The sequence below is a fragment of the Felis catus genome, chromosome B4, assembly GCF_018350175.1.
Source record: "Felis catus isolate Fca126 chromosome B4, F.catus_Fca126_mat1.0, whole genome shotgun sequence".
NCBI lineage: Eukaryota > Metazoa > Chordata > Mammalia > Carnivora > Felidae > Felis > Felis catus.
The window spans coordinates 44,821,309-44,837,227 of record NC_058374.1 but is presented as its reverse complement, the minus strand read 5'-3'; positions in this window follow the sequence as shown (position 1 = coordinate 44,837,227).

Below are 15,919 nucleotides of genomic sequence, written 5' to 3'. Positions count from 1 at the left end.
AAAAACAGTGCAAAAATCATTACCTATACCCATAAGAAGGCATGTGTCACCACTGTCCTGTCTCTCTAGTGAGTGGGAGATTATACATGCTGGTGGGATGCATATGAGGCACAACTAATCAGCGATCACATCACAAAGACATTGGTATCTTTATTCCAACAACTCAGGGTAACAAAGCAGAATGAATATGCAATATAGTAGAGATCCATTGATTTGACATCCTGCCACTTTGCTGAATTCATGTATCAGTTCTAGCAGTTTTGGGGTGGGATTTTTTTGGATTTCTCACAGAAAGTATCATTTCAGCTGAGAAGAGTGAAAGTCTAACTTCCTCTTTGCCTATTTGGGTGATTTTACTTCTTTTTGCTGTCTGATTGCTGAAGCTAGGACTTCCAACACTATAGTGAATGACAGTGGTGACCGTGGACATCATTGTCGTCTCCCTGACCTTAGGGGAAAAGCTCTCAGTTTTTCCTACATTGACAACAATATTAGCTGTGGGTCTTTCAAATATGGCCTTTATAATTTTCAGGTATGTTCCTTCTATCCCTATATTTTTGAGGGCTTATATCAAGAATGGGAGCTGCATTTTGTGAAAGGTTTTTTTCTGCATCTATGGGAGGATCTTGCAGTCCTTATCCTTTCTTTTATTAATGTGATGTAAAATATTGATTGACTTGCAGTATTGAACTAGACCTGCATCCAGGAATCAATCCCAGCTGATCAGGGTGAATAATTCCTTTAATGTATTGCTGGATCCAATTTGCTAGTATTTCATTGAGAGTTTTTGCATCCATGTTCACAAGGAAATTGGTTGGGATTTCTTCATTTTAGAGGGGTCTTTGGTTTTGGCATCAAGGTAATGTTGGCCTTGTAGAATGAGTTTGGAAGTTTCCCTTCCATTTCTACTTTTTATTTTTTTATTTTTTTATTTTTCAACGTTTATTTATTTTTCGGACAGAGAGAGAGCATGAACGGGGAGGGGCAGAGAGAGAGAGGGAGACACAGAATCGGTAACAGGCTCCAGGCTCTGAGCCATTAGCCCAGACCCCGACGCGGGGCTCGAACTCACAGACCGCGAGATCGTGACCTGGCTGAAGTCGGACGCTTAACCGACTGCGCCACCCAGGCGCCCCTCCATTTCTACTTTTTGGAACAGATTCAAAAGAATAAGGGTTAACTCTTCTTTAATGTTTTGCAGAATTCCCCTGGACAAGCAGCCAGTCCGGAATCTTGTTTGTGAGAGATTTTTGATTACTGAATCAATTTTTTTCCTGCTTATGGGTCTGTTCAAAATTTTCATTTCTTCCTCTTTCAGTTTTGGTAGTTTAAATATCTCTAGGTGTTTGTCCATTTCTTCTAGATTGTCCCATTTGTTTGCATATAATTGCTCATAATATTCTCTTATAATTGTTTGTATTTCTGTGGTGTTGGTGGTAATATCTCCTCTTCCATTTGTGATTTTATTTGGGTTCTTTCCGTGTTTCTTTTTGACCAGTCTGCCTACGGGGTTATCAATTTTGTTAATACTTCAAAGAACAATTTCCTGCTTTCCTTGATCTGTCTTTTTTTTATGTCAATATCATGGATTTCTGCTCTAATCTTTTTTATTTCCCCTCTCCCACTGCTTTTGGAGTTTATTTGATGTTCTTTATCCAGCCTTTTTAGGTGTAACTTTAGGTTGTATATTTAAGACCTTTCTTCCTCCTTCAGGAAGGCCTGGGTTGTTATGTACTTCCTTCTTATAACCATTGCTGCCTCGCAGAGGTTTTGGAATATCTTGTTTTCATTTTCATTCTCTTCCATGTACTTTTTAGTTTTCTCTTTAATTTCGTGGATAACCCATCCATATTTTAAGTAGGATGTTCTTTAATCTCCAAGTATGTATGGTCTTGTCAAAGTTTTTCTTATGATCAATTTTAAGTTTCCTTTGTTGTGGTCTGAAAATATGCACAGTATGGTCTCAATGTTTTTGTACTGTTGGAGGGCTGACTTGTGACCCGGGCTGAGATGTAATTCTGGAGAATGTTCCATGTGTACTCGAGAAGAATGTGTGTTCTGCTACTTTAGGATGAAATGTTCTGAATGTATCTGTTAAGTCCATCTGGTCCAGCATGTCATTCAAAGCCAGTGTTTCCTTGTTGATTTTCTGCTTACGTGATTTGTTTCTCAGTGTAAGATGTGGGTGTTGAAGTCCCCTACTCTTATGGTATTATCGCCAATGAAATTTATGTTTGTAATTAATTGATTTATATATTTGGGTGCTCCCACATTATGGGAATATGCATTTACAATTGTTCTATCTTCTTGGTGGATAGACCCCTTAATAATGGTTTAATGCCCTTCAACTCTTGTTACAGTCTTTATTTTTAAATCTAGTTTGTCTGATGTAAGTCGGCTACTCCAGGCTTCTTTTGATGACACTTAATTAGCAGGATAGATGGTTCTCCATCCCATTATTTTAATCTGTAGATGACTTTAGGTCTAAAATGAGTCTCTTGTAAGAAGCATATTCCTTGTTTTCTTATCCATTCTGATTACCCTTTGGCTTGTGATTGGAGCATTTAGTCCATATCACTTAGAGTGAGTACTGAAAGACATGAATTTAGTACCATTGTGTTACTTCTAGAGTTGATGGTGCTGGTGATGTTCTCTGGTCCTTTCTAGTCTTTGTTGCTTTTGGTCTTTTTTGTTTTGTTTTGTCTTTTCTCCACTGAAAGAGTCCCGCTTAAAATTTCATGCAGGGCTGGTTTAGTTGTCATGAACTCTTTATTTTTTGTGTCTCTGGGAAACTCTTTATCATTCCTTCTATTTTGAATGACAGTCCTGCTGGATAAAGATGTCTTGACTGCATATTTTTCTGATTCACCACATTAAATACATCTCATCAGTCCTTCTGGGTCTGCAGACTTTATGAGGATATGTCAGCTGCAAACTTGATGTGTGTTCCCATGTTACGGTAAGGACTTTTTTCCCTTGCTGCTTTGACAATTCTTTCCTTGTCAGTGTATTACGTGAATTTTACTAAGATATGCTTTGGTGATGGTCAGTTTTTGTGGAATCTAATGGGAGGTCTCTGTGCTTCCTGGATTTTGACATCTGTGTCCTTCCCAGATTAGCAAAGTGTTCTGGTACTTTGCTCATCTAAACTTTCTGCCCCTTTCTCTCTCTCTCTTCATGTTTTGGGACTCTTCTGTTTTGGATGTTATTCCTTTCTACTAAGTCACTGAGCTCTCCAAGTCTTGTATCCTGCTCATTGCCTTGGTTCTCTCTATCTTCTGCTTCATTATCCTCCATAATTCTATCTTCTATGTCACTGATTCACTTCACTGCCTTACTCAGCCTTGCCATCGTGGCATGCATTCATTTTGAATCGCGGTTGTAGCATTTTTACTATCAGCCTGACTAGGATTTATTTCTATCTCTGCAGAAAGGATTCTCAGATGTCTTCTATGCTTTTTCAACCCCAGCTAGTATTCACATTATCGTGGTTCTTAATTCTAGTTCAGACATCTTACTTTTGTGTGTGTTGACTAAGTCTGTGGCTGCCATTTCTTCCTGTTCTTGCTTTTGGGGTTAAGTCCTTTGTTTTGTCACTTTGAAGGAAGAAAAAAATTAAGAAAATAAAAATTAAAGTTAAAATTGAAAAGAAAACAAAAAGCCAAAGAAGGAAGCTAGATCCTAGGTGTGTTTTGATCTGCGTGTTGAAAAAAATCTCGGTAGAATAGAGCAGAAAGGGAAAGGAAAGGAGAAAAAGTAAGAAAAAATTTTAGAAATTAAAAAAATATATAATAAAGTAGAATAAAAATAAAATACAAAAACGATATAAAATAGGAACTTAAAAAAATAAAAAAAAACAAATTAAAAATAGAACTATTTTTTTTCTGTATCCAAGAAAAAGAAAAAAAATAAACGGGAAACAAATTTAAGCTATAACAGAAGCAACAAAAATGGCAAATAAGTGAACCAGCAAACAGAATGAAACCCGAATGAAGTGACATCCAATGTCCCCTAGAAACTGAAACATGAAGCCTCCTCTATTTCATGCACTAAGCAGGTGGAGTGACTTGTGCTGGTCTTCTGGGGCGTGTGCTTGGAGGGCACAGTTGGGCAGGGCTTGGTGTAATGGCTCCATTGTCCACTAGGTGGCAGTGCTTAGGTTACGGTGGTGCATCAGGGTAGCACCCATGTGCATGTCTGGGAGAGGTGGGAAATGGGTTCACCCAGTGTCTTAGTCTTTGGCACAGGGACTTGCGCTCTCACTGCCCCACTAGCAAGCACCCCTCCTTGGCTGCAGACCTCTGCCCACTCTACACCTCTACCCTGTCCATGTCTAAGCTGTCCACCTTCCAGGTGAAACCTCTCTCCAGAGTTTTATCTCAGACAGGGTTGTGTTTCAGAACCCCCACGTTTTAGAGACCCCTTGCTTCGATATGCACTGACTCTCTGGAAGAGGGTGTTGCTGAGCAATGGCCAGGTGCCGGCTTGCCTCTGAAAATGTTCATGTGATTGCACAGCGGCAAAGGTTCAAAGATTATGGGAAATCATAACACACAGCTAGCTCCAGATTTTTGTTGCACTCTGGTATCTTTGTCCCATTACTAGCAAATGTAGCTCTTCTCTGAGGTCCACTGGGACCTTTGCCCACTGTAAAGCTATATGGCCACTACCAACTGCACTCCAAGCAGGGGAACAGCTTCTCTCTCTACAGCACATAGACCGTTCAGACAGCACTGCCTGCTCCTGGGGATTCACCCCACTTCCTCACCAGAGCACCACCAGGCTCTGAGCTCTGAAACGACAGACACCGCTCTACTGTTTATAGAAACCTGGCAGTACTGACTACCTCTCCTTTCCCCCTGTCAGTGGCTTTGGGGGACAGATTTCTTGTTCAGTCCCCTAGGAGTATTTTCACTCTTTCTGTCTCTTTTTTCCAGCTACTTTCAGGGGGGAGTGCTTTTCTTGCAGGATCCCAATGCACCACATTCTCCCCCTTTCTTTCTCTCTGTCTTCTCTCCATGAAAATGGCTCCCTGGCCTCTTCATCTTTTCTCCCCTCAGTTCACCTGTCTGCCCTGCAATAAACGCCGATTCTGTGTCTCAGGTTATGTAGATTGTTGCATTAAGATCCATTTCCTAGATGTTCTAAAAGGTCTGGTGCTTCTCTAGCTGCATTTTAGGGATGAGACAAACTCAGAGTCTCCATGCCATACCAACAACCTTAACCTCCCACCCATGAAGTAACTTTTAAAAGGTGATACTTTGTAAGTTGAGAGCCAGGAGTAATTACAGAGTTAATGGACTGCAGACCTCATTGACTGGAGTATGAAATTACATTTATGTGACTCGGTACCATTCCTCTAGAACTAAAGCTACTCTCACTGCCTTTGATATCATAGATCTTTCTAGAAGTTTGCACCAAGTGTGTTCTTCCATAAATGATTTACACTTTTATTTATCATTTTATACTTTCATATTTTTGCCATGAAATCAACATCCTTTTTCAGATGTTAAATAAGTGCTTTTTAAAGTACGGGTTTTGTTGTTGTTGTTGTTTTGTTTGTTTGTTTTCACCATTGTTCATGCTTTGGATAAGTTAATGTGTCACATAATGTTTTTGCAACATATAAAATAGTCCTTTTACAATTCAACAAAATCTCAGAATTCCACAATTTTCAACATGAAATATCACTTGATAGCATTATATTACCCTTTAGTAAAGAAATCTAAATCCCCTAAGAAAAAGTCACTTGTTACAGGAAATTCCTATATGTGCTAAAACTAGTATTTCCTAGTCTTACGCACTCTAGTTTTAACCAATAATGGATTTTCAATCATCACAAAAATTGGTGCAACAGTTATTTCTCTAATACAGCCTTTAATTTTAATCTGGCTATTCTAATAGTATCACAAGGTGTCCCTGGAATCTGACCTTACGGTAAATGAGGTCACTATTATTCTTGAATTGTTTTCTTCTTCACTTATGTATTGTTTACACTTTCCCAACCATTACTACAGTGTCAAACATTGTGTCACACTGTAAAACCCTGTTATTCTGTCACGAAATACTTATTTAAGCTCTAAGGGAAGTGGAGCGAGATTTTACATTGTTCCACTTTCAAATGAGCAGTATCCCCACACCCTGCACACCCCCACACCGGTGTCACTGTACTAGCAATGTCATCAGCACATGACACACACTCTTGATCAAGACCTTCAGGGCAGTTCCATTCAGCACTGTGCCTGACACTACTCAGCTGCAGAGACGAACAACCCAAGACTAACCCAGGCAGAACTCAGTCAGGTTAAGGAGTCACAAAGACGACGAGTGAAACCTGAGAGCTTTAATACATCCATTTCAGTAACTGAGCAGGAAATGGCCCATGCAGAATTCAATCTTTCAAGTTGCTTCTCAGGAGCTTCAAAGGACTGACAAGAACTATCTCTGCAAAGGTAAAATATTTAATACAGACATGTATATCAGTTACGGGATGTGAAGTTGGGGTGCAGGGGTGTAGGGAACGAGTAGGAAATGATCTCACGTAGTTTTCATTTGTGAGGATCAAAACTGGAAGTTGGAATATGGTAGTGTCGTTGAAGTCTGGGGACTCACTTTGTTCCGGTGTTACAATCCACACTGTTTGCCAACCTGTCGTGGAGTAGTATGTTGACTGCCAATGCAGTGGTATATTCTAAGAGAAGATTACAATGGTAGATATGGGTTTGGGGTCCAAGGGTTTACATTTGATTCCCTGCAGGTTGTTGCTTTCTCTTGTTTGTAAATTTCCTAAATGATTATGTCCATGCATCTTTTGTCAGTGTTTTCATTTCTCTTGTGTCCAGGGAGGTACATTGCTGAGGTTCTGGGAATCGTCTGCCTTGTCTTGATGTCCACTGTGGTAAAGATAAACGTTATTCCCTGTAAGTCAGTGTCTGAATGACTAATAGGGAGTTTTTCACTTTAATATCATCAGTTCCTTGAAATATTATAACATATAGAATTTTATTAATCTCATTTTAATGGATGCATGCTCTAAATGTGGAATAGTTATTCTGAATTTATCTAAAGTAAAAACAACACATGATATTAAGGGAGTATTAAACACTTTTCAGAATTTTTGTAACTTAAAGTCAAGTTATTTGAGAGACTTTATTGATAGATACAAATGAATTCTTGAGATTGGTTAAACCAAATACTGTAAGAGATGTGTGAAGTTGGGTTCATTGAGACTTTTGAATTATTTTCCCCCCCTCATGTTCATTACTTTATTAAATTTTTACTGGTTAAAATCAATTTTTATTGCAGCGTTTTCTAAGTCTTAAATAAATATACCAAATTTCAAACTAAGAAACTCAACATATTGTGATTACTTAATTTAATGTTATGTTTCTTGAAGATTACTTTAATGTTGAAGCTACTGAAGGACCAAGAGCAGAACAAAACGTCCCTGGAAACAAAGATCCAGAAAGGTACAACATCCCTTGCAAAATTCTGTTATTAGTTTAGTGTCTATTCTAGCTCTATCTCCAAGTAGGCAAAGATGATAACAGATTTTTTTTGGAAAAATGAATTAGAAAATCGCTTAATGAACTTTTCAGAAATAATGATTCTAAGGAGACTATGACTTCTTAGGCAACAATGTGAAGAAAATACTCATTTAAAATCACCGCAACCCGTTGTTAACAATTGCCTCACATGTTTCTCCTCCTATAACATGATAAAAGATAAGTCATTCCATAAAGATGTTTGTGTTTCAGTGATTCTCTGGACATGTAGAGGTGGACATTGTTGTGGTTCCTTTATATGGGCATATAAATTAGGGGATGAAAGCCTGACTCTTCACTCTGAGTGTGTGGTGTGTGTGTGTGTGTGTGTTGCTTTAATTTTTACCAGCTCGTGAGGGGTATGAATATGTTATGTACACATATATGTATCCATATATACAGTATGTACAATTTTCATTTTGTAATAGTTCAAAGCTTTTGGATAATACCTCATAATCTCTTTCCAGCGTGTCCTCTGTTGTCATTGTCTGAAAGAGTGGTTTACCGTATTCCCAACAATTGCTATTACATTAGCACTGAGGGAAAATCGTGGAATGAGAGTTTGACGTCCTGTGCTTCTAAGAACTCTAACCTGCTCTACTATGATGATGAAGAGGACAAGGTAAGTTTTCAGATGTTTGCAGATTCTATTAAAAGCTTGTGAGTGACTATTATGCCTTGTAGAGTTTCACAATCCATAATTGACATAACGTTTTGTAGTTTATTTATTTTAAAATCTTTAATACTCCACATGTTGACTGTATGACACATTATTTATATTGCTTATACTTGAATGTACATTTGATAACTTTCCAGTTTCTTACATTTTCATAGAAACCTGTGTCTCTAGAAATGCTCTTTTTCCTGAAATAAACTTTACATTTAATTTGACAACATATCAAGGAAATTAGGCATTTGTGCAAATTGATTACAAAATATGTTAGAATTACACAAATACCAATCACATCATGGGACAGAAGTTTAGAGTCTTTTATCAGGCCTGCCCATTTTCATTTTATGAAATATATTCATGCCTATTTGGGTGCTTTATATCAATGGAATCATTCAGTGTGTTGCATTTTTATGTGTGTCTGCTTTCTCTGTCAGATGGTATCTGTAATGCATCTATATTAACACATTTGTCTATATTTTGTGAAATTTCAATATCTCTACTCTCTTATATGAATATAAGTTTCAAAACTATTTCAGTATTTAGTCCTTTTATTTTATGGTATTATGAATATATGATGGTTTCAAAAGTCTTTTCTATAGTATTTATGGGTAATATATCATATAATGTGTTAAAATCCTTTAATCTTATTATATTTATAATCCTTTACATCTTACAGAGCATATACTATGTATGTAATATAAATGTTATGGTTTTCATAATAAAATAATAACTTATAAATACAACATAAATTATATTTATGTATAATTGTAATACACTTCCCTGTAAGCATTAGTATGAAATTGCACAGTCATTGACATGTGGCAAATTTCAATGTATTAAATTTTCCTTACATGTTTTATTGTATTGTGTAAATATCCATTGTACCAACTAGTCATTTTGATCCAAATCTCAGTAGTGTCAGTAAAATTAATTAATAATTTCTGATGGTTATACACAGTACCATTTTCCTGGGTTGTAAATCTTAAGGCTCTTCTCTTTTTGTGAGAAAGAGAAGAACTGGGCTGTGTCTCTTGCCCATTTCTCCAGGATGGTGCCTTTTTTTCACCTCTTAGAAGCCTTTTTCATATTTTAGATACGAGCTCTTTCTCGAGTTTTTAAGATGAAAATATTTTGTGACATGCATTTTCACTCTCATAATGGAGTCTTTTAATGATCAGAATTGTATTTATTTATTTTGTTAATTATAATTTATTGTCAAGTTTCTATACATACAGTGTTCACAATGTGCTCTTGGTTTTGGGAGTAGATTCCAGTGATTTATTGCTTACATACTACCCCCCAGTGCTCATCCCAGCAAGTGCCTTCCTCAATGCCCATCACCCATTTTCCTCTCTCCCACACCCCGCTATCCACCCCTATTTGTTCTCTGGATTTAAGAGTCTCTTGTGGGTTGCCTCCCTCCCTCTTCTGTTTGTAACTATTTTTTCCCCCTTCCCTTCCACCTTGGTCTTCTGTTAAGTTTCTCAACATCCAAGTATGAGTGGAAACATATGATATCTGTCCTTCTCTGATTATTTCCACTCAGCATAATATCCTTAAGCCGCATAGTTTTCTTTGGTCAATCTTCTTTTCTTTTCTTTTTCCCCACCTCCTTCTTTATTTCCCTTTCTGTCCCTCTGGAATGATCAGAATTTTAATGTTACCATAGTCCTACTTAGCACTTGGTGTGTTACAATCATTACTATGGACCTATTTCAGAAGTTAGCGATAGTTCATGAATATTATTTCCTGTATTATTTTCCTGGACTCACCTTTTCTTTATTTCTTCATCTTTTAACTTTCATTATGTTTATGATCCAGTTAGAATTTATTTTTTGTGATGCTATATTTCTGATGCTGTGAGATAAAAGTGAAGGTTATAGTTTTCTACATCATTACCTCTGTGACGGAGCATCATTTAGAGCAAAGTAGGTACTCGTCTTCATAAATAACTTTATATACATGAAGTTCTATATGTACACATATGCTCTAATCTCCTTTATATAAATAATATGATTATATATCTTTATATAGGTAATTACATATTCACAGGTCACTGTCTATACAGTCTGTCACACCCACAGCAGTTGGAGTAAAATGTAGAGACTTACTTGCTTTTATGGCCCCTTACCATGTCCCAATTATACTGTGTCCTAAATATTTCTCTACTTACTTTGAGAATCACATGGAATTTATAATTTTGCTGCAACTGATAATTTTCCATTCAAATATCAAACAATTTAGAAAACACAGTGAAGGAAAGGTCCGTTATACCTATGAGAGTTTTATTCTTTCTTTTATTCTCTCTTTCTTCCTGATGATTCAAGATTCCTTCTTTTGCCATTTATTCCCTTTAGGAGTTCTTTCAGGAATGGGTCTGGTGGTGATACATTTTCTTAGTTTTCCTTTATCAGACAAAGTCTTGATTTTCCCATGCATGCCTGTTGATATTTTTGGTGGATAGTCAATGGTTTTTTATTAGAATCACGCAATTAGTGCCTAAAACATTTCTGTCTTTCTAGCATGCCTTTTATCTGTTATTTTGACCAGAGAGAAAAAACATTGTGGAGACTTGGGTGTGTACTTGTTGGTGTCTGTGGTTTGCTACAAAGTTAATTTCTAACTTTGATTATAATATTTATTTCATTCAAATTAAGGCAATTATTTGTGTCCTTGGATTTAGGTCTGTCATTTGCTGAATGTTCTCGATGTATGTGTTATTTTCTTCTTCCACCTTACCTGACATCTTTTGGATTAAACACGTATTTTAGTATTCCCTTTTAAATCCTCTGCTGATGTCTTAGCTATATTTTTAAATTATGTACTTTGTAGTTGCTGTAAGTATACAAATATATCTTTTGTTTGTGTTTCGTGAGATATAATTAACATACAACACTGCCTAATACATTACAGTATGGTTACTATGGTAATATGCATTAGCTAACACCTTTGTCGTGTCACATATGTGTTTAGTTTTAATTTATTTAGATTTACTTTTTCAGCAACTTCAAAATTCATAATGCAGTAATGCTGACCATTTCATTATATGGTACATTAGATCTTTAGAACTTCTTTATCTGTTTGTTGCAAGTTTGTAAACTTAAACAACACCTCCCAGTTCCCCCACCCCTCAGGCTCAGGTAAACAACATTTGGCTATATGTTTCCTTTACAAGTTCAGTTTTCTGAGATTCCATCTGTAAGTAAGATCATACAGTATTTGTGTATCTCTCTCTGACTTAAGTCACTTAATAAAATGCCTTGAAGGGACATCTATTTGTCACAAATGGCAAAGATTTCCTTTTTTCTCTTGGCTGAATAGCATTTGTATATATGCATAGTCATTATACATATACATTATATACACATTTAGAGTCATTATACATATCTTCGTAACCACTTATCGGGTGGCAGATACTTAGGTTGCTTTCATATATTGGCTATTGTAAGTAAAGTTGTAGTGAGCATGGCTGTGCAGATATCCTTTTGAGATACTGATTTCAGTTCCTTCTAATACATACCCACGATATATCCTACAAACTAACCATAAGTGAGAAGAAATGGCTATTCTAATAGGATTTCCTTCCTTTTTCCGGCTGAATAATATTACACTGGTAGGTGTATACCACACTTCTTTCTCCATTCATCCATCAGTGGACATTTGGGCTGCTTCTACCCCGTGGCTCTTAGGAGTATTGCTGCACTGAGCATGGGTGTGCACGTATCCTCGAGATCTTGCTTTCAATTCTTGTAGATAGTTTCTTACATGTGGATTGCTGACTCCTGTGGTAACTGTAGTTTTAATCGCTGGAGGAAGCTCCATCCACGTCTTCATAACGGCTGACCGATGTGCATTCCCAACCACCATGTGTAAGTCTCCTTCTTTTTGACCTCCTCACTGAAACATTTTTAAAGAGTGTTTATTTATTTATTTATTTATTTTGAGAGAGAGAAAGAAAGAGAGCAAGCAGGGAAGGTGCAGAGGGAGGGAGACAGACAGCATCCAAAGCCGGCTTTGCACCATCAACACAGAGCCCAACGCGGGGCTCAAACCTAACACTGTGAGATCATGACCTGAGCCAAAACCGAAAGTCAGACACTTAACCGACTGAGCCACCAGGCGACTCAACAATTTTCTGCTGTGTGCCATCCATCTTAAAGAATGTGAAGTGATAAGTAATCATGATTTTGATTTGCATTTCTCTGATCATTAGCGATATTGAGCATCTTTCCATATGATTTTCACAATTTATATTGTCTTTGGAAATATGTCTGTTTAATTTCTTTGCCCATTTTTTCATTGTGTTCTTGGTGTTTGTTGTTGTTGATACTAAGTTGTAGACTAATTATATATTTTAGACGTGATTCCCTGTTTGATATATGATTTGCAAGTGTTTTTTCCACTCTGTCTTTTCATTGTTGATCATTGCCTTTAATGCACAGAAATGTTTAGGTTGATATCACACATTTGTCCACAATGGACTTTTCCTTTATGGTCTGGTTTTGGTGGCAGAGCCAAGAAATCATTGCCAAATACAGTGTTTTTTATTATCCCCCCATTTTTTCTTTGAGGAACTTCTTCACCTTACATTTATGTCTTTAGTCCATTTTGAGTTAAGTTTAGTATATGGTGTAAATGGAAACATCCAGCTTCATTCTTCTGCATGTGGGAGGGAAGTCAGTTTCCCAGCACCCTTTGTGAAAGATGCGGTCTTTCCCTACTGAATGGTCCTGGCACCTTTAACAAAGCTGGTTAGACCGATTATACCTCGGTTTGTGTCTGGATATTTTTAAGGTATTGTTTCCATGGGGGATTTAGGGTCTGTGTCTTTCTGTTCCTTCATCTTGCTGCTTGTATCCCATTCCACTCGGAACTAGTGTGCAGGGCAGGGATATGGATTCTGTGGTAGATAATGTGTTGTAAGGCTGATGGAGGTGGAAGACGCATCACCCATCCCTGATTTTCACGCTGACTTAATTTTGCTCCAACTGATAATTTTGCTTCAAATATCAACCAATTTAGAGAACACAGTGAAGGAAAGTCCATTATACCTATGAGAGTTTTATTCTTTCTTTTGTTCTCTCTTTCTTCCTGATGATGCAAGATGCCTTCTTTGCCATTTCTTCTCTTTAGGAGTTCCTTCAGAGTGGGTCTGGTGGTGATACCTTTTCTCAGTTTTTCTTTATCGAAGAATGTCTTGATTTCCCCTGCATGCCTGTTGATTTTTTGGTGGATAGTCAATGGGTTTTATTATTTTTTTTTATCAAAAAACAATGTTTTCTTTTTGTTTTTGTTTTGTTTTGTTTTTGTTTTTAGAATCACGCAGTTAGTCTCTACCACTTTTCTGTCTTCCTAGCAGCCATTTGTGTGTTATTTGGACCGGAGAGAAAAAACACTGTGGAGACTTGAATCTGTACCCTTTTGGTGTCTATGGTTTGCTACGCTCTCTGACACCAGTTTATGTGAGGTAGAGGGAAATTCCGGGGAGCTCACCTCCATGCCATGCCTCGGGTCTCCAGGGCTCGGATCCGTCAGCTTTTCTCATTGCCTTTCTGAATCTTGTTTCATCTTATGTATATTGCCCAGGGACTGTAGCTGCGTTGGTGGGAGGAATAGGGAAAAGTCTATCCACTCTTTCTTTCCAGAACAGGAATCTTGTCTGTGGTGGTTTTATTTTGAACGCTCCTAAAGTTAATAGTGTTCAGCATCGTTTCTTGTACTCACTTGCCATCTATACATGGTGTTTGGTGAAGTATCTCCTGAAAAATTTTGCTAATAATTTTACTTTTTTCATTGTATTTTGAGCATTCTTTATGTACCCTGGCGGCAAGTCTTTTATTAGATGTTTGCTTTGTAAAGGTTTCTTCACAAGTTTATGACTTTCTTATCTCTTCAAAGAGCAGATATTATCTTGATGAACTACATTTCATCAATTCTTCTTTTTCTGGATTATGCTTTTGACATTCTGTCTAAAAAATCTCTCACCAACTGTAGGTCATGCGTTTTTTATTAAAACATGTGAACTTTTTTTATGTGTGATCAATTTTGAGCACTTTAATATAGTATAAAGCATATAATCATTAATCATATTTGATAGTCCATTGTTTCCAGAACATTTGTTGAAAGACTCTACTTTCTCCACTGAATGACTTTGCATTTTTGTGCAATTGCGCATTTCATACTGTGTGGGTACAAATGTTGCCCTTTCTCATCTGTTTAATCAATGTCCTTATGTATTTTTATGTCTGTTTTGTACTTTAAAAATCGTCCTTTTTATTTTAATGTTTCTTAATTTATTTTGAGACAGTGAGAATGCAAGCAGAGGGAGGGGCAGAGAGAGAGAGAGGCAGAGAATCCCAAGTAGGGTCCATGGTGTCAGCACAGAGCCTGACTTAGGGCTCCATCTCAGGAACCATGAGCAGTAATCAAGAGTCAGAGGCATAAATGACTGATCTACCCAGGTGCCCGCAAAATTGTCCTTTTTTAAACGGTAAATTTATTCAAGTTCACTTTCAGAGCTATGCTACCTATTCAGGATCATTACATGGATGTTTCCTATTCATTTCTATCTTTCTAAACTTTTTATTTAATGTTTATTTTTTATTTATTTATTTTGTGTGAGAGAGAAAGTGCATGGGAGAGGGTCAGAGCGAGAGAGAGAGAGATGGAGACAGAATAACTTCCCAGCAGGTTCTGCTCTGTCAGTGCAGAACCCAATGCGGAGCTCAAACTCACAAACCCTGAATCATGACCTGAGCCCCAAATCAAGGAGTTGGACACTCAACCAATGGAACCTCCAAAGCACCCCTTTAGAAAGGTTTTTTAAAATAAAAATAAATATTAGTTTTATCATTTACCTTCTGTATCACAGAAATCACATCAATTGATCTTCTTTGCTAATGTGATAAATGAAGATTCTTTATGGCATTTCAAATGTAAATACAATATGGCAGTACTTCAATAAATCTACTTATGATTGTCCTGATATGTAATTTCCTTCTCTTTTTAGTATTCCCATCAAAAGGTATATGACACATATTTCATTAGCCTCCTTTTCTGACCCTACAATGATTTCTTTTTGCTTTTTAAACTGGCATTACATTTTTTCTTTATTCATAAACATCCAAATACTTTCTAACTGAGTGCGAAAAGGTTTCTCTATTACAGACAAAATTGTATTAGAAATTTTTTTTTAATTTTTTTTAACGTTTATTTATTTTTGAGACAGAGAGAGACAGAGCATGAACGGGGGAGGGGCAGAGAGAGAGGGAGACACAGTTTCTGAAATGGGCTCCAGGCTATGAGCTGTCAGCACAGAGCCCTACGCGGGCTCCAATTCACGCACCACGATATCGCGACCTCAGCCGAAGTCGGACGCTTAACCCACTGAGCCACCCAGGCGCCCCCTGTATTAGAAATTTTAAGACACTTCTTATATTTTTTCTTTTCTAGTTCTTTTGGTTCACATGTTGTATTTGGTAGGACTTTTTCCAATGTTCCCTCTGGTTTTAAATATATTTGCATTTCTTCATAATATTCTCCTCTGATACTTTTACTGTGGTACAAGGCACATACAGATGGGTCACATGGTCCACGTGCCAAGAGATGGCTGAGTTTTCAGTGTCACTACTGCATGGAATGAGAAAATGAATATTACCAACACTGCGAAATGCCCCTACCAATTTCTTGTCTGCCTTTTAAA